The sequence below is a fragment of the Myotis myotis genome, unplaced genomic scaffold (genome assembly GCF_014108235.1).
Source record: "Myotis myotis isolate mMyoMyo1 unplaced genomic scaffold, mMyoMyo1.p scaffold_m19_p_13, whole genome shotgun sequence".
In the NCBI taxonomy this organism is placed as follows: domain Eukaryota; kingdom Metazoa; phylum Chordata; class Mammalia; order Chiroptera; family Vespertilionidae; genus Myotis; species Myotis myotis.
The window spans coordinates 26,496,402-26,511,279 of NW_023416317.1; the positions used below are offsets into that span (position 1 = coordinate 26,496,402).

The window sequence follows — 14,878 nt, forward strand, 5'->3', positions numbered from 1 at the left end:
GTGTGACAGGGGGCGGTGCCCCAACTCCCCTATCGGCCCTACTCTGTGAGTGACAGGGGGGAGCTCCTCAACCACCTGATTGGCCCTGCTCTGTGCGTGACAGGAGGGAGCTCCCCAACCCCCTGATGGGCCCTGCTCTGTGCATGACAGGGTACGGAGCCCCAACCTCCCTGATGGGCCCTGCTCTGTGCGTGACAGGGGGCAGCGCCCCAACCCCCTGATTGGCCCTGCTCTGTGCATGACAGGGGGCAGCGCCCCAACCCCCTGATTGGCCCTGCTCTGTGTGTGACAGGGGGTGGCGCCTCAACCTCCCCATTGACCCTGCCTTGAGTGTGACAGGGGGCGGTGCCCCAGCCCCCCAATCGGCCCTACCCTGAGCGTGACTGAGGGTGGCATCGCAACCTCCCTATCCGCCCTGCTCTGTGCATGACGGGGCAGTGCCCCAACTCCCCAATCGGCCCTGCTCTGAGCCCAACCAGGGGCTGCACCTATGGATTGGGCCTGCCCTCTGCCACCCAGGAGCAGGCCTAAGCCAGCAGGTCGTTATCTCCCGAGGAGTCCCAGACTGCGAGAGGGCACAGGCCGGGCTGAGGGACCACCCCCCCCTCCCCCGAGTGCACAAATTTTTGTGCACCAGGCCTCTAGTTATCAAATAACGTCCATACATTGTTCAAATTTCCTTAGTTTTTAAGCAATGTCCTTCCGTTGTTCTAGGAAAGCACCCAGGACACCACATTACATTTGGTTGTCATGTCTCCTTGGGCGCCTCTGGGCTGTGATAGTTTCTCACATTTTCTGTTTTTGATGATCTTTCCAGTCTTAAAGAGTACTGGTCACGTTTTATAAAATTTCACTCAGTTTAGATTTTTCTGATGTTTTTCTCATTATCAGACTGGGGTTATAGGTTGTCAAGAGGAAGCCCAAGAGGTCAGGTGCCATTTTCATCATATCATATCATATCATATCATATCATATCATATCATCATATCATATCATATCATATCATCATATCATGGTATATGAGCAGTTGATGTTGATGTTGGTCACCTGGTTGAGTCCTGTCTGTCAGGTCTCTCCACTGTACAGTTACTCCCGCCCCCCCCCGCCCCCCCCCCCCCCCCCCCCCCCCCCCCGCCGCCAACACACACTGTGCTCTTTGGAAGGTCACTATGTGCAGACCACACTTATGGAGTAAAGCGTTTCCTTTCCCCTTCTTGAGGGGGGAGGAAATTAGCTTTCTAAATCTCACCCTGCCTTGCCCTGGCCGTTGTGGTTCAGTTAGCTGGGCATCGTCCTGTGCACCAAAAAGTTGCCGGTTTGACTCCCAGTCAGGGCACATGATGGGATTGCAGGCTGGATCCTTGGTTGGGGGGAAGCCTGGAAGGATGTCTTGTCTAGGGGCCCATCTGGTAAGCCCTCCTGAGTATATTTGTTGCTGTTCTGGTTGTCTACTGAATTGTCATGCATGAGGCTGGCCTAACTTAAAAGTCAGGAATAAGTTAAGAACCTCCAAAAGGGGAGGAATCGGAAAGAAGTACTTGAAAAAAATAATGATGTGTCATTGTGTTTTGCAGATAATGTCCTTCTTTGTTACATTAACAGCACTCACTTCTATAAACCAAGAGTTTCAAAATAAAGGCACACAATGTGATCAGAGACTATATCACTATAAAAAAAGTAAGGTAAAGAATTTCACCCTGGCCAGATGGATCAGTTGGTTGGAACCTCATCCCATACACCAAAGACTGCCAGTTTGATTACCAGTCAGGGCACATATACAGGTTGCAGGTTGGGGCATATATGGGAGGCAACTGGTCGATGTTTCTCTCTCACATCAATGTTTCTGTCTCTCTCTCCTTCCCTTCCTTTCTAAAAATCAACAAACATATTCTTGGGTGAGGATTTAAAAAAAAATTTTATACCAAGATTGTAGGAAAGAAGACTGTAATTTAAAAACACATGAATGTTTTTAAATTGGCAACAAAAATACTTGCCATGTGAGTAAGGAAACTTAGCATAATAATTTTTTATAATTTAATAAAAAAAATATTGTATTCTGGTAAGATAAGACCCTATCATCCTACTTTGGTTTCCTCCGGAGTAAGGAAAAGCAAGGAGGTAACAAACATAAACTGTTTTTCTTTTTCACTCGTTTTTCCTCCTTATTGCCTGGACTTTGAAGTTCAATGTCATGTAAACATTAACCAGCTTCTTAAATAAAACCACAAAGAGCAAACTGTGACCTGAGCATATGATTTATCTAAATACTTTCCCATGAGCTCTAAGGATTCTAATTTTCTCTCTGCCAGCCTGTCTCTATCGCATAGAATTAGCTTTAAAATAGTCTTGACTTATCATCATCATCATTATTGTAATTGAAGTGTTTTCTAAAGAATTTCTATCAGAGATGATTACAGATGAAAATATCTATTAAGTTGCTTTTTAAATATACTTCAGGTAAAAAGTAGTAACTAGATTTTTTTTTTGATTTTTTTTAAATTTAAAAAAATTTTTTTTTTTTTTAAATAGCAGTACAAATGGGCAAAAGTGATCACACTGGCTGAAGTTTGGAACCCACTTGCATTAGTCAGTTTCACAGGTCCAGCTTACTGCACACAGAAAGCCTGAATCATCTTCTTATAACTCTGGGAAGAACCCACAGCAGCTAAGATGGTACTTTTATGTGTTTTTGCTAGTCACCAGTCACCATCTAAACCAGCGGTTCTCAACCTGTGGGTCGCGACCCCTTTGGGGGTCGAACGACCCTTTCACAGGGGTTGCCTAAGACCATCGGAAAACACATATATAATTACATATTGTTTTTGTGGTTAATCACTATGCTTTAATTATGTTCAATTTGTAACAATGAAATTGGGGGTCACCACAACATGAGGAACTGTATTAAAGGGTCGAGGCATTAGGAAGGTTGAGACCCACTGATCTAAACACATTAGCAACAGTTTTCCTTTATAATACAATTGTCCTGATTACTAGAGTCTAAATCACTCAGGCAAATCCTTGAAAACAAATCACATGCCTCATGAACACAATCTTTGCAAGACGGGTCTGAAAAAGGGAGGTTTCTCTGCATTTGCTTTGGATATGTTTTTAGATTTCCTCCTAGGCTACATTTTATTTGCCACAAATTATAAAATAATATAAGATTATAGTGACATAGCCTAACATTAGTTATGTTGTGGAAAAATCTAACCCTTAGTTTTAAGATCTTGGTTTTATAAAAATGATCTGTCTCACTTGTTCCTCTCTACCTCCACCGTGGTGGGGTGTTCTTTTGTGATGTATGTGTCATTTAGAGTTGGCCTGCTGGACCTGAATTGTGTAGCCCATATGATATCAAATAACTGCAAGGCTAATATTAAGAAGATGCTAATTTCCTTAATATTTTATCTGCACCAAGATGGTTTTCTTTAACACATAATTACATATGTTTGGACGTTTGGTGAATTATTATGTGGTTAATCCCTCTCAACTGCAGGAAGCCTAGATATTTGTAAATTTCCTCGGTGCACCATTTCTGATTAGTTGACCTTTTCTAAATACCAAACCGACCAGTTGCCATCAATTCTATCACCTTCCTGATCACCTTGCATTTATCCATAAATAAAGCTCTTGGTTGTTTTAATTTGCTTTTGAGAATTGGGCATAGACAAAACAAATGACTATCACATCACAGAGTTTTGAATTTATCCTAAAATGTAACCACTGTTATTTATCGTTATGCCTAAGTTCCAGACTATATTTGTTGCTATTCTGGTTGTCTACTGCTCTTTTACCTGTATAAATACACCCTTCATTTTACAAAGTGACTTAATTTGTTTTATTGATTCTAGGTGTCAGTGACAATGGACTTGATTAACTTTGAAAACACAACTGTTATCGTCATATTATTTCTGAATAATACATTCACATCCTTTCCATTCATGCTAATTCTTTAAGTCTCTTCCTCTCTCTCTTTCCCTCCTACCTTGCTTTCCTTCCTTCATCAAACATTTATTGAGAATCTACATGTCAGGCACTATGCTAGATGTAGGGAATCAATGATGGATAAACTCTCCGTCTCCCATGAAGCTATTTATTGATTTAACACCTTTCTTTCCTGTTTATTCCAAAGGTCATGTGTAGAAAATACACTAATGAAATTCACGGGAAAGAAAGCAAACATGGGCAGCTTTCACTGAGTTGGAAAAAAAAATAATAAGTCACCAACCTTTAGCTGTTGCAGAGTAATCTTTCTTCTGTTGGGGCTCTGGTTATATCAACAATTCTTTTCTCCAAGAACTGGCCCTGGGGAGGGCATTCCTCCTCTTCTAGCATAAATAACATTGGGTGGGAATACTTGGATGGACACCAGTTTGATGAAACCCAGAGCAGCAGGAGAGCCTTCCTAGAAAACGTAGATGCCCACACTCGTTTGGTGTGGCTGTTTGAGGCCTCTGGTAGAGAGCTCCTGTGGAAAACCACAAATGCACAGGAAATTGGACAAAATCAGATAAAGGCAAACCATTAAATGACACACGTACAGAAAGGAAACAGTTAAGAATTAACCCAAATTCATTTAAGGCTATAAGAGCGAGTGGTGCAACGGTTTAGTTAATAAATAGCTAGTCTCCAAAGCTAGCGTATTTGAACCAAATGACTAAGGGCTTTCATAGCTATGAGGGGGCAGGTGGATGGAGAAATGAAACCATCACAGAGAGAATCATAAATTGCTGTGAGAAGTAGGAGCAGGCACTGTAAACTAGACCATCATAGATCTGGACATCTATTGCTCTCTACATAATCATGCATACATCTATTGATAATTTCATTAAATACTTGTTGAGTTCTACTGTTTTTAGATTATGGTGTTGAGGATACAGCAGTGAGAATGCCCTCATGGACCTTAAAATTCAGCAATATGTGGAAGGCACACTGAATAATCAACTGGAATTTAGGTAGAGATTCTACAAGGAAAATGGCAATGTTCAAACTTGAGTCTGAGTTTGGCTAGTGTTTTGAATACCAGAGCTCCAAAAACCTTCCAGTGGAACAAGCTGTCTCTTACCTCCTCATCCTTTCCCTAGTCTGAGGTTGTCTCCCCGCCCCCTTTTTTTTATTCTCTCAGCTTAGAAAGACCTGTCATGTCTGTAGGCTCTGGTCCATCTGTACTCAGGCCTCCAGTCCCCTAATTTCTAATTTCTTCACTCTTTTTGACTTCTACAAATTGAATTCAAGTTCCTGGACATCCAGATTCAATATTTTCCCAACATCCTCTATTTAACTGATCAATACACATGATCCCACTCAAAACACCCTAACCTAGCCCTGAAGAACTGGAGTGTGGAGTATGATGGCCTGGGCAGTGCCTAGGGAGTGTAGCCGGGGACAGAGGTGAGCAAACCCAAATGTAAGAATAGTTCATAGGAATCTATTTGTAGGGACATGTTGCTTCTAGGAAGACATTCCCAGAAATACTTCATCCTATATTGTGGTTTGGAGATACTTTAGTGGTAAAAGTAAATAAAATTAGAAAAAAGACCACTTGTAAATTCAAACAAAACAAAAAATATAGGATGGAAAACTACTTGTGGAAAGTGACCATCACTGAAGAGAACAGAGAAGGAGAAACTGAGGAGGAGGGTTTTATCATTGTGTCTCCAATACTATGCAAGTGGGGAGATGACTGGTCTTCTGGTCCATCTGGAAGGCATATCCCATACAAGAGACATGTAATATCATAATTTAATTCATTTATTCATTCCCCTAGTTTTTGTTTTGTTTTTTGAGCATATACTGTGTGGTCCAGATCCCATTGAAGATAACCCACCAGACAAGATAATGTCTTCCCTCTTTGAGCTCACAGCCTAATGTGAAATGCAGGATTATAAACAACTAATTAAAATACTATAAATTAGGGTTTTTGATTCAGGATTCCTTGGGACCTCAGAAGGTAGGCAGTCCCATACTTCGCAGAAAGATCAAAGAAAGCATTCCCAAAAAGGAGACCTTTCTGTAGACTTCCAAAGAACAGGGTTTTTCCATGGTGGAATTTGTTGTGTGTGTGTGTGTGTGTGTGTGTGTGTGTGTGTGTGTGCGTGTGTCTTAGCTCTTCCCAATGGGAAAAGATTGTTTAGAACTAGTCTACACGAATAGTACAGTTTTCTTGGCAAATATAGCTCTCATTGTTAAACTAAAATTCCAGTTCATTTTTAGAATCAGTATGGAAATCACTCACTTGGGCCAGAATTGAAAAAAAGTTTTTGAATCTCCAAAGTCAAGGGCTAAATCCTTAAGCAGCATTAGAAGACATAGTAACTGAGAGACCTGGCCTGATTGGCCAGACATCCTTATTTCTCTTTCCCAATTTATGATTGGTAACTGGCTCAACCTGGGAGCTTTAGGGCCATGTAAGAGCAAGCTCCACATTTCCTGAACAAAAAGTAAAATGTGTATGGGCGTGCAGCAGGGGCTCTTCCGCACTTAAAGGAAGCACTTCCAAATAGTTCTCAATAATAGCGGGAGGACTTGAATTAATTTTTATTTTCCCTGGTGCCTAAGCCTTCATACCTGAAGGCCCTGTCTTAGTTTGCTAGGGCTGTAATAACAACATGCCACAGGTTTAAACAACAGAAATTAATTTTCTTATGTTCTTGAGGCTGGAGGTCCAAGATCAGGTGTCAGCAGGGTTGGTGTCCTCTGAGGTCTCTCTCCTTGGCTTGCAGATAGCTGTCCTGTTACTATGTCCTAACATGGCCTTTTTCTCTGTGTGTACACATCCCTAGTGTATCTTTTTGTGCTCAAACTTACCCTTCTTATATAGAGACAGGTAAGTTTGAATTGGGGTCCACTCTCATGGCCTCATTTTAACGGAATCACCTCTTTAAAGGCCTATCTCCAAATGCAGTCACATTTTAAAGTACTAGAGGCCTGATGCATGAAATTCATGCAAGAGTAGGCCTTCCTTTCCCCAGCTGCCGGCACTGGCTTCCCTGTGGCACCTGGGACCCGGGCTTCTCTCTGGCCGCCAGCAGGCACCCGGGACTCGGGCTTCCCTCATAGCCCCAGCTTCCTCTGGAAGGTCATCCGGAAGGACGTCTGGTCTAATTAGCATATTATGTTTTTATTATTATAGATTAGGATTTCAACATGTAGATTTGGGGGGGACACAATTCAGTCCATAACAGCCCGCCTCTGCAGATTCTTGCTGTCTGATAGCCTTGTGATTCATTGTGTGGAAAGCAATATGAAGCACAGAGAAAGCCAGTGACCATTGGGCCCTCTACTTCATGAGAGAATGCCTACCTCCAACCAAGAGGGAAGTGGAAGTCTTGGGTTCTGCACCCCTTATGCATACCTGCACTATATTGCAGAGAGAACCTCCTTTCATGGCCTTCCAGTATTTGGGGCATCTCCCTGACAGTTTCTACTAGAAACAGTTCAAATGTCTCTGTATTTTATACCTTAGGACAGGGGTGGGCAAACTTTTTGACTTGAGAGCCACAATGGGTTCTTAAACTGGACCGGAGGGCTGGAACAAAAGCATGGATGGAGTGTTTGTGTGAACTAATATAAATTCAAAGTAAACATCATTACACAAAAGGGTACAGTCTTTTTTTTTTTTTTTAGTTTTATTCATTTCAAATGGGCTGGATCTGGCCCGAAGGCCGTAGTTTGCCCACGGCTGCCTTAGGATCACATGGGAAAGATACAAACAATGACTACCAGAGGCTTCAGACTAAGGAGTCTTCAAAGATCTCAGGTTGGTTTTATAAGCAAACTACAATGTGCAAACAGAGTCAAGGGGAGAGGAAGTAAAAGAACTCTGCAAGGCACAGTTAGCAGCACTATGAAAGTTACTGTTTCCTGTTTGCTAACAAACCTCATTCTTCCACAGGGGCCTTGCTCAGCATTAACAGGTCCTGTTTGCCAGTGGCTCTGGGTCAATTTACTGAAAACCAGTTGTTTCCATTTCACCTTGTAGTCTGGGCCAATCCCACCCCTTCCCTTCTTGTCCTTCCCAACAAGTTCTTCATTGTTTCTAATCCTTCCATTGTCATGTGTTTTCACTTTCCCCAATCCTTTCAAGTACTTCTTGGCTTCTCAGGCCTTTGTCACTTTCCCACTTTCTTTATCAATCATGGTCCTAAGTCACTCCCAGAACCACAGATCCCTCCCTTTACACCCCAGTCTTTAGCCCCTCGCATTAAACCCATTTCCTCTAGTCTAGACCCTTCCATTACATCAAGCATGTCAAACTCACAGCCCGTGGGCTGCATGCGGCCCATAACGAATATTTTTGTGGCCCAGCCAATATTATGGTATGTAAGAAATGTTTTAATAAAAATCTTGTAACTTAATTTTTACAATATCCTGTTATACATTATTAATAACGAACCACAACGTTCGCTAATGACTGATTACTATAATCGTGGTGCATTCATTTCCCTTACGTGCCTTAAAAGCGCAGGTGCACCATTTCTCTCCACTAATACTAGCAGCGAATATTTTAGCAGCCGATTGCCACGTTATTAGTCTTGGACTGACTTGTTTGGTGTGCACAACAGGAAATATTTCGCTTTCGGAGAACAAGAAAATTAGGTCCATTTGCGTTACGCTTATTAATCTGTGCAGTTATTCAGTGTCTGGTAAGGTAATGTTCAAGAAAAAATATTAATTTTTATTAAAATGTTGTATTATTTAATGTTAACGATTACTCATTTATTTCAGCTCTTTGTATTCAGCATGACTCTATTGAAATAAACCTACGTTTCTATAAAAATTGAAGCTTTTTTTTTTGCGGCCCACATAAACTTAAACTTTGTTCATTTGGCCCGTGTTAGCCTTTGAGTTTGACATGCTTGCATTACATGCATTCCCCTAGCACCTCCCACTAGTCCTTGACTCTCCCACTACCTCAAAGGGAACACAGGAATTTTAATGGTGATAAATAAAGCCCAATTGCCTATCAAAAACACTGTACCAATTTGTGCTCACATCAACAGAGAATTAGATGAAAGGGCTTGATCTCAGAAACCTCTTTACCAACACTATTACTCTTTTATAACTAGCTGATAATATTTTTGTGAAAATAAACATCTTACTGCTGTTTTATCTTGTAATTTTCTTACTAGTAATGTTGAAAATCTTGTCATATGTGTTTTGGTTAACTGTATTTCTAATTCTGTGAATTGCCTGTTCGGATTTGTCCATTTTTCAATTGGGTTGCCTTTTTTTTTTGATTTATATATTTGGATTATTAGACTCTTATCATTTATATATCTTATGAATATTTTCTCCTTGATGTCCCTTGTCTTCTAACTATCTGGGCAGACAGGCTAAATATTCCTTAAAATGCTATTAAATGAGCCTGGCTGGCTTGGCTCAGTGGTTGAGTGTTGACCTCTGAACCAGGAAGTCACAATTCAATTCCTTGCCAGGGCACATGTTGCTTTGCAGGCTCAATCCTCTCAGTGTGGGGCATGCAGGAGGCAGCCAATCAATGATTCTCTCTCATCATTGATGTTTCTCTCTCTCTCTCCCTCTCCCCTCCTCTTTGAAATCAATAAAAAATATATTTTTTAAGAAAGGATTCCATCCAGTATGAATTCCTGTAAATTTTATAAGGCAAAAGAAACAAGTAAGTATGGTGCATTGATCAGTGAATTGGATTTCAACAAATGGGTCTGCTTCCTTTCCAGTATATCTGTCTTAAAATCTCACAACTGCATTTCTTAGTTTTATATATGCATTTCCCCTTCATATCAATTACCTTTCTTTTCTTTTTTAATCACACAAGCAAAATATTTTATTGTGGAAAGATTTAAAATATGCAAATGTATAGACAATAGTAGCAGACATTTTTTTCTGCCTACCCAATAGTCATTCCCCCTTCATCCAGCTCAGATTTTGTTCAGGCAGCCTCTCAAACTTGTTAATTCGATTATGTAACTCTCTAGTTTTACTATTTGATTTATGAATTTCTGAAAAAGTTACATTAAGAAGAGAGGTGGGATAAATCAAAAAACCTAACCTCAGGTCCTTCAGTGAGACTGAGGGGCCTGGAACTATGGGGGGCGGGGGGGGTGAGCATACAGGGAGAGGTTTACATTTAACAGTGTAGTGAGCCTGCCTTTGTATCTGTTGTGGTTCCACTTAGAAGGTGCTCAGATAAATTCCTAAAAGGGGTCTAAAATGGACTCTGAGTGGGGCAGTTTTCAGAACTGGTGGACTGGCAAGCCCAGTAGACATCTACTCTTATGAGAGTGTTAGGGGAGAGAACTTGGCATGCGATATGACATAGGACAGATGTTGGTATCTTGCCTGACCCTAGGGAAGACAGGGACTAAGCCAGAAGCAGAGAACGTCTTTTTATGAGGGACTTTGTGTGACTTAAAATGGCAGTCTTGTTAATGTGGTGAGATTGCCTATGTGGCTAGAGGTCTGGGGACTGGCTCTCAGGTTACAAGTAAAATATCACAAATATGTTGCAGACACAGATTCAGAGAGCCATGAAATGTGCACAAAATTCTTTAGAGCCAAAAAATGCACATTCAGGTCCAATATAGCAGAGGAATATGCTGCAAAATAGGCACGATTCTTACATAGAAGAAGTGGATTCTTCTTCCACGTGTTCTTTTAATTTTTTTCTTATAAAATATTTCATACCTCATATAACTTAATATGTAAGAAATAAAGAAGGCTAATAAACATCAATCATCTGGCTTGAGATAGAACATTATAAATCTCTTTGAAGACCCAGGTATGTTTTTTTATTTAATACCCTAAACTGAAAACTGAACCCCACATCTTCACTTTGTATGTCATTGGCAGAGCTGCACCACATGCTCATACCCACACATATTATTTCAATGGTGACAGGACCATCAGGATTGCTTAAACAAGAGTTTTTTAAATTTTTTGGTTTGCAGACCCCTTTACATTCTTAAAAATTATTGAGGACCCCAAAGAGCTTCTGTTTATATTGGTTATATCTAGCAGTAATTACCATATTAGAAATTAAAACAGAACTTTTAAAAATATATTCAATTCATCTTAAAAATCCAATAATAAATCCAATACATGTTAATACACATGTGCATGCACACACACACATTAAAAAAACACACACATATTTTCCAAAACAAAAAATAATTAGTGAGAAGAACCTCACTGTTTTACATTTTTACAAATCTCTGTTTAGTTCGGTATCTGCTTCTGCATTCCAGTCTGTTCTAATGCTGTTTTGGTTGAAGTACATGAAAAAAATTTGGCCTCACAGGGATATGTAGTTGGAAATGACAGGAGTGTTTTAATAGCCTTTTCAGATAAGTATGGATACTCTTTTTTGATACTATGCCAAAATACAAAAACAATAGCTTCATTCTGGTTAGTAGCAAGGTGGAATCTAAAACTGTATCGATGAGCTTTTCAAGCTGTTACAACAAAAACCCGCTGGGCCATTTTGAATTGGAATACAGTTTTTATCCCTGCACCCTGGTTCTGTCATTTCATGAAGGTCGTTTGGGAAACACTGGGTGACTAAGTGACGTGTTATTAAAACATGCCCACTAATTCTTGGTACCCTTCCCTTTAAGAGGCAGAGCGCATTTACCCTCTCCTCGAGTGTGGGCTGCACATATGACTCACTTCTAATGAACAGAATGTGGTGGAAATGACACGGCGTGTCTTCGGAGAGTACATCATAAGGCTTCTAGTTTCCTCCCTCTCTCTCGGGTCACTTTGCTCCGGGGGAAGCTGGCTGCCATGTTGTGAGGATACTCAAAGCCCCGTGGAGAGGTCCAGGTGGTGAGGGACTGAGGCCACTTGCCAACAGCCATGTGAGTGTGCCTCTTGGACGCAGATACTCTAGCTGCCTACAGCCAAGCTTTCAGATGACTGCAGCCTCAACAGACATCTTCACTGCAGCTGCAGAAGAAACCCTAAGTCAGAACCGTCTACCTAAGTCAAATTCTTGACCCACAGAAATTGAGAGATAATAAATGTTTCTTGTTTTAAATCACTATGTTTGGAGTAATTTGTTCTGCAACAACAGATATCTGAATTATGCAGATCTTCCCAATGTTGGCACATTATTCAATGTAAGAAAAGAAAAATCACACTTCAGATATCATCACCTAGTTCATCAGAAGAATCTTCTAAACATTGGGAAACTGTCAAGTTATGTGGCAGATGTGGTTTTCAAAATTCTAATTTATGCTTGAAAGGCCAAATTTTATCATTAGCAACAAATAATGTCAGTTATTTCCCTTGAAGTGACAATCTCATTTTGTTCACTTGGTGGAAAATGTCTACCAAACACCAAGTCCAAATAATCACACTGTCAGTCATCCCAGTGAAAGAGGTGTGTTTTGGGAGTGCAGTTCAGCTGGCATATTGAACAAGCACAGGATTGCTCTTCGCCAACCAAGTGATACCTATGGCTACCTCCCCAGGAGGAGGACTCCCACTGCCAATAGCATAACAATACCTGCCATCAGGACCAGCAGTGCCAGGGCATCAACCCACTCCATAGTCTGCAGGTGTTGGGGTTGCCAAGGTGGACAAGACTCACACAGGCACTGGATGGAGCAACACTTGACTCACCTAGAGAAGAGAAAGAGCAAGATCAGCTTCAATAGGGAATTTCCCCCATGGCCAGCATGCATGCACTGCATGTACGCCTCTTTGGCTGCAACTGAAGGCCCCCCCCCCCTTTCCCTCCCTACTAGGAACAGATAGAGCAATAGGGCTGGTCAGGTGCCATATGACACACATGCTTTAGCAGGAGGAAGTACACATCAAGTTCAGAACAGGGAAAGATGTCCCCAAAGAGAGGTGGCCAGCACGGGCTGTGAGAGCCCTTTCTCTTGGTAAGGAAATGCTCTAGGCACAAGGCATATTCTTATGCAACTGTACAGGGGTTGAAAGACTGCATACGTGGTTGCTTTTCCCAGCACTTTTCCTCAAGACAAATATAGAACACTGGTCTGCAGCAGACTCGCTTTATGCCTATTTTTCATCCTGCCACACAGAATATGGAAGGACGTGTACTCAAGGTTCAAAGTTTAGTATAATGACTACTTTTAACAGCTTCACTAAGGACATTCTTAAGTGAAATTGGCTCTCCCTCCCTCCATGATCATTGGTGAAAAGCACAGTAACTGCAAATATAGCTCAATGCCCTTGCCTTGATTCATGCCAAGGTGCCAGCAGTTTTACATACCATTTTATTTATTTAAAAAGTTTTCTTTATTTATTGATTGATTTGAGAGAGAGAGGGAGATTTGTTGTTCCACTTAATGCATTCATTGGTTGATTCTTGTAACTGCCTTCACTGGGGATTGAACCCAACTTTAGTGAATCAGGACAATGCTCTAACCATCTGAGCTTCCCCACCAGGGCCTACATACCATTTTATTATTTTTAAAAAATACGTTTTTATGGATTTCAGAGAGAGGGAGAGAAACATTGATGAGAAACATCAATTGTCTGCTTCCTGCACGCCCCCTATTGGAGAGGAGAGTACACATCATTTTAAACCTAAATGTCAATACAAGGAAAAATGCAAATAAATCTTTGCATTACTGTGAAACAGTTTTAATCTTGCAGATCCCCTGAAAGGCCCCCTGGGACCTCCACCGCTAGCACGGAGGAGCGTGGCAATGTTGAGAAACCTGGAATTACTAGCAGAAGGCGGGGGAAGTGGTTGGAACTCCACAAGCCCACGGGCAAGTGTTGACTGCACTGGAAATGTCTGGAACAAAACTAAAGGACTGACTCCTGTCTCTCATAAAGACACAGAGCTCTGAAAGATGTGTGCATCCGCTGCCTGCCTAGCGATGCACATATTTCTTCCCTCTGAGATCCACAGTGCTGACAGGCCACAGCCCCTCACTCCTGCACCCGGTGCCCTAACCCTCCTCTTCTGGCCCGGTAACTTTCAGCCCAAATGCCCCGCAGTGGTTCCCTCTCAGTCCACTCCTTCCTTCCGATGCTCCAGGCTCCCTGTGTCCATCCCAGTCCCTCAGTTGCTCATTTCCAGGTCGGTGACCTAAGCGGCCTCTGAGGGGGAATGAGACACAGGCAGGAGGACCCCAGGCGCTGCCGGGGTCTGAGGAAGGAGGCTTTCTCCAGGACCCGGGCCTCTGAAACGCAGCGGACGGGCTGGATAAAGCCACCGGCCCGTGTCACAGGAGCCATAGAGCTCCCCCCTCCCCGCTACTGTCCACACCGCCCCACCCCACGGCTCCCACTCCTGCGGCCATGGCTGCAAGTGGCAGAAGAGCTGAGGGACTCACACGTGGAGCCCTGTGGGTCATGCCCTTAGGGCCAAGGTCTTCACTTCTTCCCACTGGGAAACAGGCAATGCGGGGCTGGGAACAAGGGGTCCCAGGAAATATGTGCATGAGCTCTTGGCCTCTGTCTCCAGAGACGCCCGGAGGTGGGCAGAGAGTTTGCGGCGGCTACAGGCCGACGAAGCCGGAGCAGCAGGCCGACTGCGGGGGGCTGGCGCGGCGGAGGGGATCAGGACACCGCGCAGCGGAGCGCGGGAAGGGCTGCGGCCCGGTCCTTTCCCGGAGCTCGCGTCTCTCTGACTCAAGCACGACCCCTGGAGGCAAATAGGCCGCGGCACCTCGCAGAGTTATGCGCCTTCAGAACCCGTCTCTACTGCAAGGTTTGCCTCATTTCCCGCCTTGGAAAAAAGAGCGCAGTTCCGGAGTAGGGACTCCAGGAGAGTTCTGGGAAATGGAGTCTAGGTCAAGAGGATTCTGGGAGTCGTAGTTCATGCTGTTCATTGCTCATGCGCATTTCTGTTTTTACAGCGGGGATTGTATTGCTCTGGGGCGTGGGGCAGGCGGCCAGGGACAGGAAAGAGACC

The 14,878-nt window shown here is 42.7% G+C and overlaps 1 protein-coding gene across 6 annotated transcripts in view; it reads right to left on the bottom strand.

Annotated features, from left to right (window-relative positions):
* ZBTB38 (zinc finger and BTB domain containing 38) overlaps positions 1-14,654 on the bottom strand; it is a 124,839-nt gene extending 110,185 nt beyond the window's left edge. For 5 of the 6 annotated variants that reach the window (XM_036332380.1, XM_036332376.1, XM_036332372.1 and 2 more), the window contains exons 1-3: positions 14,298-14,654; positions 12,488-12,603; positions 4,229-4,468 (exon numbers count right to left, since the gene is read on the bottom strand). The gene's annotated coding sequence lies outside the window, so the exon portion shown is untranslated. Of the gene's footprint in view, positions 1-4,228; positions 4,469-12,487; positions 12,608-14,297 lie in introns of those variants that run through there. The other variant, XM_036332371.1, reaches the window with a different exon arrangement.
* Positions 14,655-14,878: the final 224 nt, after the last annotated feature.